At 40.3% G+C, this 23140-nt stretch overlaps 1 pseudogene; it reads left to right on the top strand.

Annotated features, from left to right (window-relative positions):
* Positions 1-9819: 9819 nt before the first annotated feature.
* Positions 9820-12807, top strand: LOC148131382 (uncharacterized; annotated as a pseudogene).
* Positions 12808-23140: the final 10333 nt, after the last annotated feature.

The following is a 23140-nucleotide window of genomic DNA, read 5'->3' as shown; positions in this document are numbered from 1 at the left end:
TCCATGCCAACACCAATGATAATTGCATATTCTATTACTGATTATTATGCTATTATATTATCTACATAGCTGGCAGCAACGTCATTTGAATTCAGTTGCTGTCAGCTACTTGGAAAACAGCATTGTTCTCAGCTCCCCCACTAAACCTGAATTCCCAAGATGCTTTGGAAAAAGCAATGACTGATTGCATCAATAAAAGCATGTAAATGTCTTGAAAAAAACTGAAGATAATTTGGATGGAGAATACAATGGAGTAAGGATAAGAGTTTATTATGAACTGAGAATGGCATTGTTATTACAAAGAAGAGGGAGTCAACATATTTTCCAAAGCACCTGATGGCAGGACAAGAAGCAATGGATAGAAACTAATCAAGGAAAGAAGCAATCTAGAACTAAGGAGAAGCTTCCTGACAATTAATCAGTGGAACAACTTGCCTCCAGAAGTTGTGAATGCTCCAACACTGGAGGTTTTTAAGAAGAGATTGGACAACTATTTGTCTGAAATGGTGTAGGCCTTCCTGCTTCAGCTGGGGGATGGACTAGAAGACCTCCAAGATTCCTTTCAAGTCTGTTATTCTGTTCTCTTTTTCTTATTTGAATAGAAGTCTTATATATAGTCAGATTTGTATTACGTATTAAACAATACACATTATTTATATTAATAATATAGCAATGTATTAAATATTTAATATTAAATTAATTAAATTAACATTGCCGTATAAAATTTATTTATTTATATAGATTTTTATCCCATGAGAAGTTCAGTATGCCTTATATAAATTTTTTTCTTATTTCCTCATAATCAAGATAAGCCCTGAACTTTGAATCCACATTCCATGTATGATAGTATATGGGCTTTACAAATTTAAGTACCTAAAACTGAGAATTACAGGTGGCTTTGGTTTTTATCACATTTGACTTATGTTGTTCTATATATAATGCACAAAGTCAAGACTTATATTATTTGGGTTTGTAAGAATGGACCAAATTATTATAAAATATTCAATTATCAATTAAGAGTGGTAAGATGATATGATACATAATAGGATAAAGTTTGCACGAAGATTGTGATTCTAAAGTTATATGAGGACCACCCAACTCACTTTATGGTCAGATTTTAAGCCTTTTTCATGTTGTTTCCTGAGTATTCCTGGTTCTTGAGTATAATTTGGAAAACACTTAGCTTCTATTAACTGTCAGGTTTTTTTATTACATGAAAATTGCAGAAAAATTAGATGATAATTAAATCATGGGGACTCTATTAGCTAACAAATGTTTTCAGAGTGTTTTAAATATACTCCTTTACAATATAGATTACTAAAGTAGCCAAACTATATAGAACAAGATGAGGCCTAAGAATGTGAGGCATTTTGATGGAATGAAACATAGCAAAGTCAGTCAAAATCAATGATGAAGTTTTCAACTTACATCATTTTTAATAATAGCTTGCTGTGACCTCTTCTATAATCTTCTCACTAACCCTTTGTTAGCTCAATATGACTAAGACCCTCCCATCTTTTCTCAGCCCCTGTGCTGTCCCAGCCAGTCTATGGGAGTTGGATAGTTACTTAGGAATTGTGAGCTGTCCCCTTAAGGGAATGCATCATGGTAAATGTAGTTAAAGGTATCCTGGGAAATGTAGTTCATCTCACGTGGCTATATCTGTAATCCTGATTGGTCACTGAATTGATCCTTGGTGGGTTAAGGGAGTTTTCCTCATTCTTTGTCTGAACTCTCTACCACATGGCATCTTCCTTCTATCACTACGAGATGACCATATTTCACATACAAGGCAGATATACAAAGGATTGGTCATTAAAGAAGAACTTCATTATAAATGTGAGTTATGAAGATACCTGATGTACCGTGTTTCTCATATAATAAGGCCGGGTCTTATTTTTTTTTGAGCCCTGAAAAAATGGCTAGGCCGTCTTTTCGGGTGACTTAATTCCCCCACTTGCATCTTTGGGCGGGCGGGCGGCAACAGCTTGGATGTTGACCTCGGCGTTGGTGAGGCACTTAGTATCGGGGTCAGCGCAGGCAGCACCATATCTGGGTATGCAACAAAAGTACTTCCTAACAGCAAGCCCCCCATTCCCCCCATTTCGCATGTTTTAATATAGGCCTTAATTTGGGGGAGGGGCTTAATTTAATTTCATGCCTATAAAACATGCTGGGACTTCCTATTGGGGAGGCCGTATTGTTGGAGAAACAGGGTATCAATAAATGAACTTTGTTATGGAAGCTTTGTTGAGTTATCTATCTGCATCTGCACAACTATGAATCTAGCTGTGAAAGAGGCAGAACAGTGGCCCGTTCGGCGTGGAAGCAAAAGTACCGTTCCAACCCTAAAAGGCCACCAGAGGTGACCACCAGACTTTCACATTTGCCGCCAAGAGTTCCTGTACATCCTAAAAGGCCACCAGAGGTGACCACCAGACCTTCACCTCTGCCACCAAAAGTTCCTGTACACCCTAAAAGGCTGCCAGAGGTGGCCAGCAGACTTGCACCAAGAGGCCGAACTTGAAGATTGAACCTCAAGCTTTGCATGCTTTGTTTTGTTCGATGCTTTATTAATGTTTACTGTTTTTTCTTAGTTATATAGATAACTGCTTATCTTAGTTTATAGTTAATTTTTTTTCTCTACTTTTAATAGTGGAATTTACAATTCCAGGCGGGGAGTGTGCTGTCCCAGCCAGTCTATGGGAGTTGGATAGTTACTTAGGAATTGTGAGCTGTCCCCTTAAGGGTAAGCTGTCCCCATCATGGTAAATGTAGTTAAAGGTATCCTGGGAAATGTAGTTCATCTCACGTGGCTACATCTGTAATCCTGATTGGTCACTGAATTGATCCTTGGTGGGTTAAGGGAGTTTTCCTCATTCTTTGTCTGAACTCTCTACCACATGGCATCTTCCTTCTATCGCTATGAGATGGGTTAGGAGATGACCATATTTCACATACAAGGCAGGTATACAAAGGATTGGTCATTAAAGAAGAACTTCATTATAAATGTGAGTTATGAAGATACCTGATGTACCAATAAATGAAGTTTGATATGGAAGCCTTGTTGAGTTATCTATCTGCATCTGCACAACTATGAATCTAGCTGTGAAAGAGGCAGAACAGCCCCTTTAGTTGTAATGTCTAATATGTTAATATACCCTTTTCCTAGGATATACTTTAGTGCTAAAATGGTTTGATGAGGCCAAAATGTGTTGGAATGATTTATAATTATATAATTATACAATTTATAATTATAAAAAAGTAGGAAACATATTATTTACAATTATTTTACAGGATAAAAAATTAGAAGCTAATAAGGAATGATCTAGAGAAAAATGGGCAAGGAGAACTAAATAAAAGAGTATAATTTTAAATAAAATTTGGTACTGGAAGGGAGGGATTGAGAGGGGATGTGAGAGGTATAAAAAGATGGATAAAAATAATTGAAGTGGGACTGATGATCCATTTTTTATTAGTGAATTCTAATTGGTCAATATTCAGCAGAAATTATCCTGAATCTCACATGCTCTTTATTGCAGATTCAGTTCAGGAGTTCTTAGTAGAGTCCATTATGCATTGTTGGACTAGACCAGAGTGACTACAGTATGAACCCAAATAAAATAAATCTTGTTAAGAATATAAAATATATGTAATGCACATCATCACACTGAATTGCCTATCTTAAGATAGATTTACTTTGGCTATCTGGAAAACAACATTCAGTTAATACTAATACTGCTTTATATCTACTATTTCTTAATTGCCACTGTGTCTTAGACTTAGGTATATATTGCCATACTAATGAGAACTGATTGAGCAATTTGTACCTACCTGTGACGCTTGTGGTTCTAATTAAGAAACAAAGTCAATTCCACTTCTCACCCCCAGTTTGCTCACCCCTTTTTTAATATTCAGTGCTCTGGAATATTCTTCTGCACGTCCTCCTGATATAAAGAAGGCTAATACAAAAACACAAAAGAGAACAAATTTCATTTTAATAATGGAAAACTTTTTTTTCATTTTCATGTTGAATTTAAAGATATACAGGTGTTACTTATTGACATACAGACAGTATTACCATTTATATATCAATATTTGATGTTTTGTCCTGCCAATGTGGCTCAAAAGGGCCTTTAGGGTGGTTGTCAGTAGAAATCCCTTATCTCTGAGTAACAAAGGATATAACTGATATTGTCCACTTTTGACACATAACAACAGCTGTGACATACAGCAGTCTTTATATTTCCTCTGCATATTCTGACCATTGAATCCCCGAACAATATGTATGGTCTAAAAGCACCCTTTGTTCCTTTTTGGTTCAAAGTATTCTGGCAGCTGTGTCTATCAAAGGAGCTTCCGTAGCTTTCACATCCTCCTGCTACATGTCCGAAGAGGGACGCTGCAGCTGCCCAGGTAGTGTCACATTACATTATAGACTTTCCAAAGGCCTTGAAAGCAGAGAAACAATAGGATCCTTTTACATAAAACATTTGTGATAGTCCTCTTAGCAACATTTGCATAGCTCCCTCCATAGGCAACTCTGATTTTTGCCAGCTGAAAAATGCTAAGAAACATGGTGAAACAAATGTTAAAGAGATTGTGTGTAGAGCATTTCAACTGCTATAAAATATGAAGCTGTTAAAACCCAAAAAGACTAATCTGCTTGACAATATCCACAATTGTAATAAGCTGCCTCAATTTAACTGTTAAGAGCACAGGGCTGATTCTAGATCATAGCTGGGAAGCTAATACTATTGTGTGGAACTCTAGCACAAATGAAGTTGCTATTATTATTGTAACAATTCCCACTCGGTATTTCTAAGCCACCTACATGGCACTTCAAATCAGCATACAACATGAAGAACTAGACTGGAAACAGCATCTAAAACTGGTAACAGGTAAAGATTTAGCAATGTGGTTGAATACAGATATATTATTGTCTACCGCTGACATAACCTCTGACTGCTGACCTTTATCAGCTCCTATCTATATAGATACATCTCTTTATCAGAATTGTTTCACTTTGGAGGCAAGAATGCTGAAGCTTAGTGAACTTTGGTGACTATGTGACATTTGGTCATTTTTTTCAAAAAAGTTTTTTTTTAATGTATTTTTTTGTGTGTGCCATCAGAAGCCCTAATGCCTGAACAGAATGACAAGCTTTGCTGTTAGGAATAAGAAAATATGTGAATTGATCTTCCTATATAGACAAGATTAGAGAAAACCTTTGGTGTCATACTTGATTACTTTTCTCCTTCTTTGAAAGATGCAGATGTATCAAAGCAGTTAAAGAGCAACCCAAAGACAGGCAAAGATAGTTTTAGCATATGGCAACATTATCAAAAGACAACATTTTGTTTTATTTTAGTCATTATAGTTGTGTCATCCATTCATTTTCTTTGTGTTAAAAAAGGACCCATAAAGAAAACAATAGGGCGGAAATAGGGAAGGAAAAGCTTGCACCTGGCCACCTTTGAAGAAGATTGTTTCATCTATTTCCCCAGGTACTTTAAAATTCAGGTTTGCCACATATCTGGGCCTCTGGTGAGAATGCAAGATTATCTCACACTGTAAGCAGAGGGTCAAGCTGTGGCGTTTTGGCTATGTATATTCGTTAAAACTTCATTAATATAATTGCAGTGATTTAAATAGCTTTAATCTCCCTAGTCTTTAAATTTAATCTCCATAATGTTTCTCCATAGTTTAATAATCTCCATAGTTTTTAAGTTCTTCTACAAATGTTTATAGAGCTGGATGAAGTAGAAAGGAGAACTTCTCAAAGCATGTGCGCATGAACCAAGCAGCCCACTGTGGAGCACACAGGCTTTCAAAGGCTCTCTGTCTGGATATTGCTTGCGTATGCATTGCTTATTTATTTTATTTATGGTTATGTAACAAATTTAGAGACCGCCCATCTCACTCACAGGTATTGCTTTGCTGTAGTCTTCTTGGGAAATTATTAATTTATTATTTATTAATACTTCAATAATAAGAGAAACCATGGCTTAGGATAATGATGGTTCTTGCAGGGCTGCTTGCACTTTATTGTTGGTGAAGAATGCTGTAGGAATGAGAGACGGGAGAATCTAATTCATTCATTCATTCATTCATTCATTCATTTATTTATTTATTTTGTCAAGCGATTATAAGATAGCTGGTATCAGTATAAACATAGTTATGAATACATGAAATGGATACATATAAGAAAAAAAAAATAGTAGGACAGGGACGGTAGTGCATTTATGCACGCCCCCTACAGACCTCTTAGGAAAGGGGTGAGGTCAATAGTAGACAGTCTAAGGTTAAAGTTTTTGGGGCTTGGGGAAGAAACCACAAAGTCAGGTAGAGTAATCCAGACATTGACCACTCTGTTGCTGAAGTCATATTTCCTGCAATCAAATTTGGTGCGGTTTACCTTGAGTTTGTATCTATTGTGTGCTCTTGCATTGTTATGGTTGAAGCTGAAGTATTCATTGACAGGTAATACATTGCAATGTATAATTTTATATACTATACTTAGATCGGACCGAAGGCGGCGTAGTTCTAGTTTTCTAGGTCTAGAATTTCAAGTCTGGTGGCATAAGGTATTTTGCAACGAATAGAGGAGTGGAGAACTCTTCTTGTGAAATATTTCTGGACTTTCTCAACTGTATTAATATCAGATACGTAATGCAGATTCCAGACTGATGAGCTGTATTCAAGTATTGGTCTAGCAAATGTTTTGTATGTTCTAGTTAATAGTGTGATATTACCAGAGAAGAAGCTACGTAGGATTAGGTTAACAACTCTTAATGCCTTTTTGGCTATGAAGTTATGTAGTGGGCTCTAGCAGTTAGATCATTTGAGATGAGTATTCCAAGGCTCTTGACAAAGTTTGGATCATCTACAAGGTCTTGACTATTCAGCTTGTATTTTATTTTCGGATATATATTTTTTGCCAATATGTAAGACAGAGCATTTATTTGTTGAGATTTGAAGTTGCCATTTGTTTGACCATTCTGATACATAATCGAGATATTTTGGAAGGGTTCTTGTTCTCTAGATTTCTTAATACTTGGGAAATATTGAGATTTTCCATTTCTTTTATGTATTTTTATTTTATTTTAGGCCAATTCATAATGAAGACATTGATGGGTTCATTGAAAAGTGTTTTCTTTTAAAAGCTTATTTTCCCTATACAATTCATGTGAACCTTTATATTCTTTTCAGGACTTTTTTCCCTTCTTCCTGGTATTAAAAATAAACTGACAGAAGAATTAATATGTTAACAGATATTCCAATTGTCGTTGGTTATTTGACTGCTAATTTGATTGAAGAATGATTTCTATGGCCTTGTTATTTAAATGAAAATTAAAGTAGTCATTATTATTTTATTTTAGGATTATTTTAGACACTTCTAGAATATTGTTGCACTTAGAATGACCCCAGTGTTACCTACATGGAAATGATTGGTAAAACATCCATTAATTTAAAATAACATTAAGATATGGCCATGCTGAAGCAGAAGCCATCACACAGCCAATGAGCAGATTTCTCTAATGGATGAAAAACATTTGCCCAAGAAAATCCACGCAACTATCTTTTATTTCAGCTTTTATTCTCCACTGAGCCGAAGGGAGAATCCAGGCTGGGTTAGTCTCCTAGCTCTGCAGACCGAGTTGAAAAAACTGAGGACACACCCTCTGGTAACGGTCCCCAGTTCTTCACTTGGTCTCAGCGTATTCAGACCTCTCATTAAGGGCTCTGAATAGTTAGGATTGTAGAAGAATATTCACCCCCTGGATTAAGTTTTTTTTCGCAGAGAGGCTTAGATCAGGTTTGACAGCTAGCTGGTTTGCCGGTTTAGCACTTTCATTTTTTTCGCACCTTTTTTCCGGTTCGCGGTTTTTGCTTGTTATTTTAATTTTTGACTTTCCTTGCTGGTGGACTGGTTTTTTTGTTTTGTTTCCTGTCAAAACTGGAGTGGAGGTGACCCTGAAAGCCCGTGTGGCCCGGGCTGGGATGGGAGCCGGCATCTTATTGAACTTGCTTCCTCCCGATCCACTTTCCCTTGTCCGGGATGAGCCGCAGCTGCCGCTAAGCGCTTCTGTCCCTTTTCGGCGGCAGTGGCCATTTATTTCGTTTGGCGGCAATCTTGCAGTTCGTTTCCAGGATTGTCCCTTGGAGGGGGGGTTCTGGCCATCAGGATTAAATCCAGTCCCCAGAGCAACATGGCAGCTGCGAGACGCTTAAGTCTGCCTGACAGTTGCGGTGCAGCCAGCGCCAGGCTCACAAGCCTCTGCCCTGTCAGGGCTTGCTGCAATTCAAAGAGGCAGCCATTTTTCTCCCCCTTGACTCGGCTTTTGAATTGTGGAGCTGGGCTGAGCTCACCACTTTGAGTCGCACTAGCCTCCTGAAGTGGTGGACAGCTACTGTGGCTGTAGCTGACAGCTTAGGCTGAATATTTTTTTAAATTTTATTTTATTTATTTTATTTTATTTTTATTTTATTTTTTTATTCTTACTCCTTTCTCCCTTTCTCTACCCCTGTCAATTGACAGTTATTTTTGGCGGGCTCAAAGATGGCCACCAAGGGAACTGATCAAGAATTGTCAGGGTAGAGAGAAGGCTATAAAGGGATCCCCTAAGTCCAGGTCTTCTGGTCTGGAGGCAGCAGCTAGGATTAGAGCCAGGGCTCTAGCCTCTAAGAGATCCTCTAGGGCTGAGGATAGACAGGCCATGCACAGACAAAAGGCCATAGACAAACAGTTTGACAGGGCAGTGAGAGATTCCAAGATGGCTGAATACAGAGCCAACCCTCAAACTTTGCCTCCTCAAGATGACAGGCAGCCAGACCAACTGGCAGATAGGCAGTATATGATGGCCTGGTCTCCTGGGGGCTCAAGTACCCACGATTTGCAGGGTAACCTCCAAATCAGGGCTGAGACCTCTCACAATTTTTCTGAGCCGCCTCAGGGGATCTTGATGGCGCCACCTGCAGACCAAGTCTCCAGTGGAGCCAGACCCGTGCCTGCAGCCACCTTTACACATACAGCAGCTGGCTTATGGCTGGAGGAGACCCAGATGCAAGAAATGCCATCCTTCTTGAGAGCCTGGATATCCCAGACAATAAGACAGGAATTGCAGGCAGAGGTCAACCAGCTGTGCCAGCTGTCTTATTTGGAAACTAGCAGAGGAGTCCTGCAGGGGCAGGCTTCTGCTGAACAGCCGGTCCACTTCAGAGAGCGCTCGGTCTCCCCTTCAGAAAGCAGCCAAATTTATGGCTCCGAGAGGGACTTCCTTCCAGAAAGGGATTTTTCGGATGAGGAGTCAGAGGTAGCAGGTCCCCCCTCCTTTAAGGGCCTTTTCCAGCCAGCTCTTTTCAAGACTCTGCTGGTTAAGGCCGAGAACACGGCTCATCTCAAAAAGGACACGGTCACTCAGGACCTTCCCACTGAGGGAGAGGATCAGGAGGATATCCTGTTCACTGAGAAAGCATCTGTGGTGGACGTTGTACCTGTGCCCCAGATGTTTCTCAACCTGATCAAAAAGCAGTGGGAGTCCCCTGGGATGTACACTCGCCCCAGTGGGTCTGAGTCTACCTTATTTAATGTGGACAAAGACCTTTTTGACATTATGGAAGTGCCAAAGGTAGATGGCCCAGTGGTAGCCCTAGCTTCCTCATCTGTCATCCCACCTGATGCGGAGGATGTTCTAAAGACAGAGAACTGGAAGGAGATGGCGTTCCAGAGAGCTCATCAAGCCGATGCCTGGGCCATCAGAGCATCGATGACCGCATCCTTTTTTACACGGGCCTCTTTGTGGTGGCTGAGGCAGCTACAGGACAGAATCCCACCTGAGGATCTCAGGGCGCTTCAGGACCTGAATAAGATTATAGCTGCGGCTCAGTTGACTGCGGATGCCACCCTCACGTCAGCCAAATTTTCTTCCAGAGCCATGGCCTCTTCCATAACAGCATGCAGGCTTCTCTGGCTAAGAAATTGGCAGATGGACGTCAGAACCAAATGGAAGCTGGCGTCGGCTCCCTTTAAGGGAGAGAGGCTTTTTGGGGAAGCCCCGGATCCCTTTTTGACGGAAACCAGGGACAGGCGAAAGATCCTGCCCTCCCAGGGGAGGCACTTTGATTACAGGTCTCATCCCTACTACAGGAAGCCCTCCTTTAAACAGGGGGAAGCTGGGGCAGGCTTTCCCCATCAAAGTAGGCCCTTTTTCCAGAGATCCTCCTCTCAGGCCAATAGACAGGCCTTTGCCGCCAGAGGGCGTCAGAGGCAAGAGGACAGAAGGTCCTTTAGGGGTTCCAACAGACACTTCAGGCGCAACAAGTGACGCCCAAGCCTCATCCCCCATAGGGGGCCGTCTGGAACTGTTCTGGCAGAGGTGGGAACAGACCACGATGGATGTTTGGATCCTGTCAACCTTAAGATCGGGTCTCTCTCTAGAGTTTCTCTCCTCCCCCCCAAGAGCCTTTGTGTGCTGCCCCGTCTCCAGGGACCCCTCAAAGAGGGATCTTATGGAATCAGCGATCTGCCATCTGCTGGACATTCAGGCCATCCAGCTGGTTCCGGTGGACCAGGAGAGACAGGGTTTCTATTCAATGTTGTTTGTGATTCCAAAGGCCTCGGGGGGTGGGGGGGTGGCGAGCAATCTTCAACCTGAAGGGGCTCAACAAACATCTAATCTACCGAAGGTTCAAGATGCACTCCCTCCACTCCATTCTAGAGGGACTGCGGTATGGAGACTTTTTGGCCTCGGTAGACTTGATGGAGGCCTACCTCCATGTGCCCATACACCCCAACCACCGTCAGTTCCTGAGGTTTTGCTATTACAGCCGCCATTTTCAATACAGGGCTCTTCCGTTCGGCCTGTCATCAGCCCCTCGGACTTTTACCAAGCTCTTGGCAGCGGTAGCGGCACACCTCAGAACCTTACCCATAAGGATCCAATGCTATTTGGATGACATCCTGATAGCATCCTCTTCCAGACCCCAGGAGGAGGAAGTTCTGATGTCAACAATCAGGATTCTTCAAGAGCATGGGTTCTCGATAAACCTGGACAAATGCCACCTGGTGCCATCGACTCGGATCTTGCATTTGGGGGCCATTATAGACACCTTGGCCGGTCAGGTTTTTCTCTCCCAGGAGCGTTGAGACAGTATCAGGGAAGTCACGTCGCTGATCCTGTCTTCCAGAGAGGCACCTATCATCATGCTGTCTCAACTTCTCAGCAAGATGATATCGTGCATAGGGATTGTTCCATGGGCCCGCTTCCACGCCCGAACCCTTCAGTGGTTCCTGCTCCCTTACCAGAGGGCGAGCAGGGGTGACTCTCCAAGGGGGGTTTGCGTCCCCTTGCCAGTTCTTCGTTCCCTCCATTGGTGGCAGTCCCAAGCCATGGATCAGGGATGCTTGTACAGGGATCCCCAGAGGATTACCATCACCACCGATTCCAGTCTCTATGGTTGGGGGGGGGCACCTGGGAGTCCAGCTCACCCAGGGGAGGTGGTCACAAGAGGAGCTTACCCACAACATAAATTGGCTAGAGCTCAGGGCTGCCCGCTTAGCGCTCAAGGATTTGAGGCAAGAGGTGGTGGGGAGACATGTGCTTCTCCTCACGGACAATGTGGCTACCAAGGCCCACATAAACCGGCAGGGAGCACACGCTCCAGATCTCTAATGCAGGAAGCAACTCAATTGTGCAGGTGGGCGGAGAGAAACCTGTTGTCCCTACGAGCAAAACATATCTCGGGAGTATCCAACGTGCAGGCAGACTGGTTGAGCAGAGCCACAGTCGACCAGTCAGAATGGCAACTGCATCCCAGTCTATTCCAGGAGATGACGGAATGCTTCGGCCGCCCGATTCTGGATCTCTTTGCATCACCAGAGAACACGCACCTCCGGAGGTTCCTTGCTCGATTCCCTGCCCAAGGAGCAGAAGGGGTCAACACTCTCAGTGCAGGTGCCCCCAGGGACTATTGTATGCCTCCCCCTGTTCCCCTGATTCCAGGGGCAATCAGGAAAGGACTGATAGAAAGGGCGGAAGTTCTGTTGGTAGCCCCTTACTGGCCCAGGCGTCCTTGGTTCGCCGACCCGATGGGCCTGTCAGTTGCCAGACCCTGGAGAATTCCCCTGCACAAGATCTCCCTCAGCCAGGGCCCGATTGAGCACCCAGATCTAGCCTGGTTTCGGTTGACCACCTGGCGCTTGAGCGGGGGATCCTGAAATGGGAGAAGTTTTCCACAAAGGTCATTCAGACCATCCAGGCGGCCAGAAGACCTTCCATGACCAGGATATATAATGCAACGTGGAAGATTTTCTGCAGTTGGTGCGCTGGTCACCAATTGGAACCCTCTGGAGTTTCTGTTGCAAAGGTATTAGAGTTCCTTCAGGACGGGTTGGATAAAGGTCTCGCCCCCAATACCTTGAAGAGACAGGTGGCTGCCTTGACCTCGGTGATTTCGGTCAAGGGCTCTACTTCTCTGGCCCAACATCCTAGGGTGAAAGCCTTCCTTAGGGGGGCCACGAATCTGAGGCCACCGGTGGTCCACTGCTACCCCACCTGGGATTTGCCTAAGGTCCTGCAGGCACTAACTTCCCCCCCATTTGAACCTTTACGTGAAGTCTGCCTTCACCTTCTCATGTACAAGGTGGTATTCTTGGTGGCCATTACCTCGGCCAGGCATATTTCGGAGTTGGCGGACTTATCCATCAGGAAGGATCTGTGTGTATTCCATGCAGACAGAGTAGCTCTGCAGTTGGACCCTACCTTCCTGCCCAAGGTGAACTTCTTATTCCATCGTTCCCAGTAGTTGATTTTGCCTAATTTCTGCCCTGAGCCTACCCATGCACTAGGGAAAAAAATGGCACACCTTGGACGTTAGGAGGGCCCTTTGTATTTACATTAAAAGAACATCGTCTTTTAGGAGGACGGAAGCCTTGTTTGTTTCCTTTCAACCGTCAGCTTTAGGTCGCAGGGTGACACCTTCCACAGTAGGTCGCTGGCTCAGAGCCTGCATTGCAAGGGCCTATGAGTTACAGAGCCTTCCTGTGCCCAGGAGGATCACAGCGCACTCAACCAGAAGTGCAGCAACCACTGCAGCCTGGGCAACGCAGGCATCGATTCTGGACATTTGTAGAGCTGCGACCTGGTCATCGGTGACCCCATTCATAAGACATTACAAAATTGACTCCTTTGCCTCAGCGGAGGCGTCCTTTGGAAGACGAGTCCTGCAGGGTGTGCATGTAAAGGTGGGGACTTCCGACCAATCCAGCTCCCACCCATAGGACAGCCATCGACCAGCTTTGGTATGTCCCAGCCTGGATTCTCCCTTCGGCTCAGTGGAGAAGGGGCGTTGGTCCTACCTGAACGCTTCTTCTCAGGGAGCCGAAGGGAGAATCCAGTCCCACCATGTATTCTGTCTGGTCGGAATAGGGAGGAAATATCTCTTTTTTTCACAGTATCAATGAACTGTCCCTTTGAAGACAAGGAGCAGCTGAATTCGCTTCAACGTCGTTCAGAATTGGGGACCGTTACCAGGGTGTGTGTCCTCAGTTTTCAACTCAGTCTGCAGAGCTAGGAGACTAGAAACTACCCAGCCTGGATTCTCCCTTCAGCTCTCCGAGAAGAACCGTTCAGGTAGGACCAATGCCCCTTCTAAATAAGTTTTGTTTATATGATTTATGTATAAATTATACATATAATTAAAAAAACATTTTAGATTCATTGTTTTCATCCTACAGAAGCAAAAACAAAACCTTCTGATTGTTTATGAAATGCACATATGCATGCATGTATAATTTTGGGAATCTCAGCCCCCCCATTTTCATACAACTCAAAATTTAAAAAGAATGTAGCTGGTATTCTGTTTGAAAAAAGCATCTTCAGGGGGAAAAATCAGACTCATAGCAAGTGACATTGGCTGATCTTGAAAAAGTCAAGCTGGGTCAGACTTGATTAGTATTTGAATGGAAGATTACTGGGGAAACCTCAGGATTATAAACTAGACTTTCATTCAAAGTAGTCTTTCCCCTTTATGATGACAAATTTTGCAGATGCAGTCTTCCCCTCTACTTAAACCCCTGTTATTCCAACATAATAAATACACTCAGTTTATCACACAGTCAGCCAATGTTTAGACTAGATTTGTCACTTTTATCCATCTATTAAGTCTTTGGGACAGGCAGAGGTGGATGTTTAATGATGTTAAAGGTATCATCACAGAATGCGTTCCAAGTAAAGTTGCTTTTTGTAATTGAGTGGTTTTGTCAACACTGATGGTGTTCAAGTGGTGCTCCAATTGTTATAGGATTGCATGCATGGGGCCTATTACTATTGGTACTAGCTTTGCTTTCTTTTGCCACAGTCGTTCTATTTCTATTTGCAGATCTTTGTATTTTGCTAATCTTCTCCAGTTCTTTCTCTTCTCTTCTGCTGTCTCAAGATACTGCCACATGCACTTTTTTTTTATTATTATTGACTGTTATTAAATCTGGGGTGTTATTGTGGCAGGTGCTTGTATGTTTGAATTCTAAAACCCCTATTATTTATAAGAGAGAGAGAGAAAAGAAATTATAGCTTACTTTTCAAGGTTGGTCTAATGGACAAATAAGGAAGAAAGTTTTTTTTTTCTGTCCTATTTCTTGATTCAAATGTATTCAGCGGGTTTTTTTCTTATACAACACTAATAGGTCACAAGACAAGAAACTGTTCATTCTAACTAAAATCTATACACAAATGTCTTTTTTCACTTAGAACATTGCTAGATATAAGGAGGAAGGTTAAAAGATTCTTATAATAATGAGTTTTTATATGGAAATTCATGAAGTGTACAGAGATCTCTCTTAAAGTGCAACCTGGCTGTTTATCAGAACAGAGTGGCTTATCTCAAATCAGAGTAGGATCTCTCAGCTTAACCACTGAAGCAGATGTTCTGAATGTCAATAGCACTGCTCTTACAACTCAGTAAGAACAGAAGATCAACTGCTCTGTATTTATTGTCAGCCTATAAAAAGTCAAACCCAATATTCATGTTGGTTTTGTATTATAAAGCCTAGATATATGCCACAGTTCTAGAAGGCCATCAGGCTAGACCCAGTCTTAGTCCATGAGATTTCCCAGAGAACCTAGCAAACAATATATATCTGCACAATTTTCAAATTTCTCCTGCTTTTGATACTATGGTCCTTTGCTGGTCACAGAAGAACATTTTGTTTACTTTGATGCTTATCAGCATTTCAAATCAATTAGATTTTTGCTTACCAGAAGCTTGTATGATGCTATTGATAGTTATGCAGAAGAATGTTTAATAATTTATAATGTAGTTTGACAGACATTTGCATTATAAACATCTTATATTAGCAAGGTGATTTACCATAGTTTTGTAATACCTCTGGCTGTTGGCCTCACATCTTACCTTGAATTCTTTCACCAAAATTATAAGCAGCTCACTTTGAACTGAATCTATTTCTAACGCAAAAGATGTGTGTGTGTGTGTGTGTGCGCGCGCGCGCATGTGTGTATATACTTGATAATTAAATAGTGAGAACATACATTTTATGGACATTAAAGTCCTACTAATGGCTTGATTAAAATGTAATGGTGGCAAGCAGGAATGCTCTTATTGACCCTAAACCATCTGCCCCATGCCCATTCCCTGATCCCCCAGACATTCAAGGATGAAAGTCTGCAGCAAAATCTAATCATACCTTTTAGAACTTGGAGCTGAGGCAGTATTCAGCAGGTTCTGACCAGCTTTGGAGAACCGGCAGTGGAGATTTTGAGTAGTTTGGAGAACTGGCAAATACCACCTCCAGCTGGAGATTTTACAGTATCCTTTCCCTGCCACGCCCACCAAGCCACGCCCACAGAACCAGTAGTAAAAAAAATTGAATCTCACCACTGACTTGGAGATGATGAGACTTGTAGTTCAGCAATTTGGGAAGAGATCAGTTTGACTGAACCTAAGCTGGCCAGTGGCTCTCATTTCTAGCTGCTATCTCTGTTTGTTCATTGTCTTCCTTCCTTGAATTTTGCTTCTGCTTCCATCTTAGTTGGTAACCTGATCTTTCAGCTCTTATCCTGAAACTTTATAGGCTGATCCAGTTATACATATGTTCCTACATCACAGCACATAGAAACAATTTCAGTATAACCTGTTGACAGCCATTTAGCTTTGTATCATAGACATCAAAATCCGCTGATTTTTATTTATTTAATTAGGATATTTCTATTTGCCTTTCAGACAAAACTTATGAGCCACTTGCAGAAGATTCCACATTGCAGTGCCTTTTAAAAAACAAAAACCAAAATAATAAAAAATGTCTTCAGGTGAAATTGAAAGGACAATGACTGAAACAGTATCAGTAAATTAATATATATATATATATACTTGGCATCAGCGTATACATTTTAATTAGAATGGAATATGTGAATAAATGAATAGTTTCAAATGTGAAACTATTTTCTTAGTTTTATTCAGCATTGTATCATGATAATTTACTTCAACACATTTGTAATATTGATGAACTTTTTCACAGGAAACCCATTACATGCCAGCTCTCTAATGTTAAATATTATCACTTGATAATAAAAAAAAGATACTGAAATAGGTGGTGTAGAACAGCTTTCAAACCGTAACAAGAATTCAGAGACATCTGGAGAGTATTGTACTTCCAATTCAGAAAAAATACTTTCAACAAACTTGTTTCAATTGCACCTTTCAGCAAACTTATTTCAATTGTACCTTTGATGTGCATTTCTTCTGTTTCTTGTTGCTCACATCCTAATGCCTACAATCTTATCCATTAGAATGCAGAATTGGCCCATACTTTTGGTTAATGAACAATGGGGAAACCATTGTTTGGGAGTTCTGGTGATCAGTCAAAAAGAATGTAGCTTGTCCATGTGTTTCTCGGTGTTGTGGTAAAAAAATTGGAGCATAGTGACCTATTTCCTACAACTTTTCGGTTAGTACAACCTCCTAACTTTTACTTTTATATTTTTGCATAATGTTTTTGCTTGTATGAGGAACTGAAGAATAATAGACTTTTCAGTGTCCTCAGTCCAGCAGTTCTACTGTGTAAAATGGACCCAGACAAGTCACAGCAATAACAAATTGTGTCAAGTTTATCTAAGAGCTCTAGGACTTCACTTCTAATTCTATTCTATTCTTGTGAAGTAGGTTCGGCAGAGAGAAAGAGAGTTAGAGCTTCCAAATACTTGATGAACTCTGTGCTATGTGAGCCAAACCGGATTTGAATCCAACTGTCCCTCAACTAAATCTAGCACCTTACCTGCTAAATTATGCTTTACAAAGAAAAGAAATGTACTTGGAGAAAGACAATTCTATATGTGGAAGAAAGGTAGCTGTGATAGAAGAGTATGACATCAATACTCAAGATGCATATAGTAAACTAGTAGAGAGAGATTCTTCATATGCACAATTAGCTTCATGTATTTTTCCCATTGCCTATTAGAAACTGGATAATGAGAAATTCAGGATACAAGCATATTTACATGTAAGAATTCATTGCTACAAGCGATGGCCAGTTTTAAAAGGAGATTAGATAAAGGTGGGGAGAATGGTTGTGATGTTTCTCAGGGACAATGCGGTGGTGCACCTTGCACCAGACTGTAAATGTCTGTTGTGAGATTGGGTGATAGGGACAATTCTCATGTACCACTCACTTTACTGCATGGCAGAATGTCTTCTTTTGCTCATGAGCCTCTTCACAGGATGTTTTTGGAATCTTCTTGATTTTTAATGCTGTGGGATTTCCGTCTTATGTTTTAAGATTCCAAAAGAACTGAGGAATTTATGGCCTCTGTGACAACCATTCACTTTTCCTAGGCTATTTCTTGCTATTTCTTGATATATTAAATCTGGCCTTCACCTCAGAGCAGTTGGTAAGTGATCTGAAAATACAGGTGATAAATCCTTTAGATCTCTTCCTGTTTCACTAGAAGTTAGTCAGTGATCATATTCCTGAAGAATAGTCTATCATGATAGTCCCAGCACTTCTGAATTGATGCTATGGGTTTTTGGACATTTTCCCTGAAATTTGATAGGCAGTTCCACTGAGTCTCCCAAGGCTCCTAGATAGCTCCTAGATAGATAGATTCATTCTAATTCAGGGATTCTAAAGAATTTGAAATAAATGGAAAAAAACTAAATAAGACTTGAACTAAAAAAGTTATAAATGAATTAAGGATCTGGACACCTTTGGAACATTGAAACCTTTGCTATAAGATGTTGGAATTATCTATATAAAATAGACAGCTTTTTATGGGAACCAAAATGATTTTGTCTACTGTAAGTTATAGATTCTTGCTTAATGCAAAAATAGTAGAATTAGAAATATTGAGTTAAAAATATGTATTGCAAGACAGTGAAAGTATTTAAACAGGAAATACAAATGACAGGCCAAATGACAAGAGAATGACCCCAGATTAGGACTCCTTACTGGATGTACAAAGAATGTGACCGAAGTTTTAAAAATTAAAGGGAAAATGCAAGTGATAAACAAAGAGAAACAGATTCTCAGCTTATACCTGGTCATTTACTGACCATTCCAAATTACTACAGAATCCCCAAAATCTTCTTACAACCCAGTTTCAACGTTATAACTACTGCAGTACCCCCACATTCACTCACCCTTACAACTGATTGCAGGATGCTATAGCAACCAGCCATCATTCTGCCCCGCCCTGTCCTGCAACCTCTCATCCACCCAGGGGAGATTAGGCCTGCTGTAGTGTGCATGAATCGCCTGGAGCTTGCAAGCCTCCATCTTCTTTCCCTCCAATCACTCATGGATTTCGAGAACTCAAGGAGCTATGAGGATTCTGTTTGTAACAATTCCATCTGTAACGGATCCCTTAAAGCTTGATATGGCGGATACATATGAAACCTATATAAACCTACTATTTAAAATATTTATTGTATCTTAAAAATGTTTTAACAATTCACTATTTGTGGATGAAATCTTGGAAAAGATTTCATCCACAAATTGAGAAAATAGCATAACAAGAATATGTGAGTATAGCAGCAGTACCTATATCCAGTACCTAATAGTTCCTTTCCACCTCTCTTCTATCTGTGCAAAAATATTCAAATCAAAGCATGCAGCAAAGTCAGAGCAATTTGTCCTTTTTCTTTTCCAAGTATGAATGACAAAGTCATCTGCATCTAAACCTTTTAAGAATTATCTAGCCTGCTCTAAGATAATTCTGTTGTCCTAGTGAGCCTCAAAGCAATTATTGTGGATTAGAAACAGATCAAGGGATTATATCAGACATGGTCTGTTTTTTATTTTCTATTTTCTTCAATCTTTACAGTTGTAATAAAGCGACAAGTATGTAGAGCTGGGAGCATTTATGAAGGTTTCTAAGAATGACCCAAATGCATTTTCCCACAGTTTACCTTATCTCAGGTATAATATTATTGGAAAATAGTGAAATTGTACATATATTGTAAAATCAAAAGGGAAGCACACAGTTAGAATATAGTGTTGAAAATAATCATAATTTTAAATATTTTGTTGATGCACTATTATATGAGAATTTATTTATTCAAACTGACACTTGTGTCTCCATTTTTAAAAACCAACAAGGTCATAAAATTACTTTCTGGTTCTTAACAGCACCAAGGATGCAAGAGTTAGTGGCTTTCAATGCCTTGGTTATGCTAAGATCGAGTATTCCTGCCTTAAGAGGTCTCTGCTTCATCTTTCTCCAGAATTTGATCCAGGGTTCAAATCCTGCTCCCATTATTATCATGAACTACTTTTGCTGGATTAATTTGATCACTATTTACTTCCATGATATCTTCTTATCAACAATAATACTTGTATAACTTACTTGTATGACACTGTTTTTCAGTACTCTCCAGATTCCCTTGTTAAGGTGTTTTCAGAGGTTAACTTTCAGAAGTTGTTTGTTCACTGACAATAATTTCTGCTTCTTTAGTAGTTTTTGTTGTATCTATTATTTATGGAATAAAGAACTACCACACATCCATTCACACAAATGCAAGCCAGCAAATGATTAATATGCATATAAACCAGATCTTGATAACTAACCATTGAATTTTTAAATAGCCTACTAAAAGAAATGCTCTGCTTGAACACCAGTTAGACAGAATTCACTGTGATGAATGTGGTAGGCTCTTCTGCTGTTAACTTGAATTCCTTTGAGATTATTGTGCCTAAAGATGTGAATATTCTCTGTGGTATGAGTTGTGTAACCTGCAGGATGAACCCATGCCTCTCCTAGCTCCTATGGACAGCTAGGCAGGGTATGAGCAAGATGGGACGTTGTGTTTTGGTGGTTCTGCACCTACCTCGATAGGCAGTTCCTATTTGTAATTGGGAAGGAAGGGCAGCATCTGAAACTGAAATTGCTGCAATGTAGGGTCTTATAGAATTTAGTGTTCTTTCATATAAAGGTCCTGATAGAGGCCATTATCAATTTTGGAGGAAATGTCCCCAATATGTTCATGACACTTACTTTTATGTCACCATCCTAGTTGACAAACACCACCTGAAACCTGAGGATGTTTGAATGGGGGGAAATTAAATCCCACTAAGATCAAGCTAGTCTATGTCAACAAAACTCCAGCAACATTATCTAAATAAATACTTTGGATAAAGTAATGCTCCCTTTGAACTAATTGGCTTGTAATCTGGGGGTCCTTCTGGACTCATGTTTACTGTTTAAATAGCAAGAAGAGGATGGAACAACCTACTTATTAGAGTAGGTCCAAATTCTTCAGTTCATCAACCCTCTCATAAAGATTGTTCTTTGATCCTCAAACATTATATGAAAATAATTTAATAAATACTATTTTAACTAATGGTGGTAGTACTACCATTAATAATAACAACAATAATGGATAACCCCACCAACCTTTTGAGGGTCAATGTTGACTATTTGGGGAAATCCTGTTTAGAGACAATAATTCATGCCCCAATCATCACATAAATGGATTATTGTAGCATGTTCTATGAGGATCAGAATTTGGAGATAACCCAGAAACTGTAATTGATCCAGACTATGGTAGCTAAACTTCTGTCAATGTCCTTATTGCAGATAATATTACTTCTGAAATTTTCATGCTGGTTGCTTATAGGCTTCCAGACCCAATTGGAAGTGTTGATGATCACCTGTAAAGTTGTACATCAAGCACTTTGCTTGCTAGGATTTAATCTGCCTGTTAACTAAGATCATCTCTAGAGGGCCTGCTGGCAGCCCCTATGCCACCCACAATATAAAGGAGACATGGGCATGGACTTTTTCTTTTTCTAATTTTTTATTGAAAATAAACATTAAAAATATTGAACGTGGTGGTCTTTGACATACATTTCAGTCAATACATTTTACAATAGAAAAGATCAAAAGATATAAACATTTATATTCATATATACACATATATTCATTTAAGCTTTATACCAGTTTAGTTCTTATACCTCAGGTATAAGTTCTCTCATCTCATTTGTATTTCATCTTGAATTCTTATTTCAGTTTTGTGAACTCCCTTTCCTGTCCTTCCAATAATAAAATTTGTTCCATATTTTATAATATTCTGATTTATCTTGTTCTTTCAATTCTAGTGTCAACCTATCCATTTCGGTGCATTGAAAAATCTTATCAATCATACCATCTTCACTTAGAATTTCATTTGCTTTCCAATTTTGGGTGAATAACATTCGTTCTGCCATGATTATGTGTATAATTAAATAGGTATCAGCTTTGCTAAAGTTCTCTACCATTATTTCTAGTAAGAACATTTCTGGTATATAACTAATTTTTAACCCCATCATTCCCTCTAGCCATGACCAAATTTTGTACCAAAACTCCTGAGATTTTTTTATATATGATAGTAAGGGCCCTGTTCTTTCAAGCATTTCCAGCAGTTGGGTGATTAGCTACCACACATTTTAGCTAGTTTAGCTGATGGGAGAAACATCTTGTATAAATTTTCTTAAAAGATGTCACTAGCGTAATCTTTTTATTTTGCTCCCAAATTTGCTGCCATTGGTCTAAATTTATACTATGTCCAAAATCCCTAGCATGGACGTGTTTGAAACTATGAACTCCAGCAATTCTTAAACTATGTGTAATTACACTCAAAGGGGTAATTTGGACGTGTCCTGGGAGTAATGGAGCAATTTTTAATTGCTTGTTTGTGAGTTCGGGATTCAGTTTGGAACTGTTGATGCCAATACGCTTGGCAGAGCCTATGTTTTTTGTGGGGGTAATGACATTATTTGAGACTGGGAAAAGGGATAATAGGGACAAGCAGTTTTTTTTAAAAAATCACTTAGGTACCTCAAAGGTCTTGCAGCCCCCTTCCTTTCAATGTTCTGGAAAACAGAAACAACCTTCTTCAAACACAGTTTTAATGTCCATTGTGGGGTAGACATTAAGCATCCATTTTATGTGCTCGTTTTATGAGTTTATCTATTATATATTACCCAGAGCCCCCAGATTCTAAACAAATGAAAAGGGAGGGAGAGAAGACTTTTGAGGTAATATGGGGTTAAGATTTTATTTGTGGTGATAATTCTGTATTATTTCAGTGTACGTTCTGTCTTCTGCCATCAAAGCATTCTTTGAGACAAACACCCATTTTTTCACTTAAGTTTGACATAACAGAGGCTTTGTGTTCACAAAGGGCTATTGCAGTGGTGGGATTCAATTTTTTTTAATACCGGTTCTGTGGACGTGGCTTGGTGGGTGTGGCTTGGTGGGCATGGCAGGGGAAGGATACTGTAAAATCTCCATTCCTACCCCACTCCTGGGGGAAGGTAACTGCAAAATCCCATTCCCTCCCCACCCCACTAACCTGCTTTCCAGTTCCGTTCTCCTGTGTAGGGCAACAAAAGAAGACCCAGCCGATCAGCTGGGTCTCGGGAGGCAGAGAATAGATGGGGGTGGGGCCTGTCAAGAGGTGGTATTTGCCGGTTCGCTGGTTCTGCTACCGGTTCTCCAGAACTGGTCAGAACCTGGTGAATACCACTTGTGAGCTATCGGACTATGCCACTGATATTTATTAGTTAGACTTTATATCCTATCTCCAGGTTCAACTTCTTCAAGGTTGCATTCAAAGGGATCACCCTTCATTTTATTCCTCATGACAACAG

Source organism: Notechis scutatus, chromosome 3 (genome assembly GCF_049901735.1).
Source record: "Notechis scutatus isolate UNSWTSFEM ecotype Mainland chromosome 3, rNotScu1.2, whole genome shotgun sequence".
In the NCBI taxonomy this organism is placed as follows: Eukaryota; Metazoa; Chordata; class Lepidosauria; order Squamata; family Elapidae; genus Notechis; species Notechis scutatus.
This window is presented reverse-complemented; position numbering and strand designations above follow the sequence as displayed.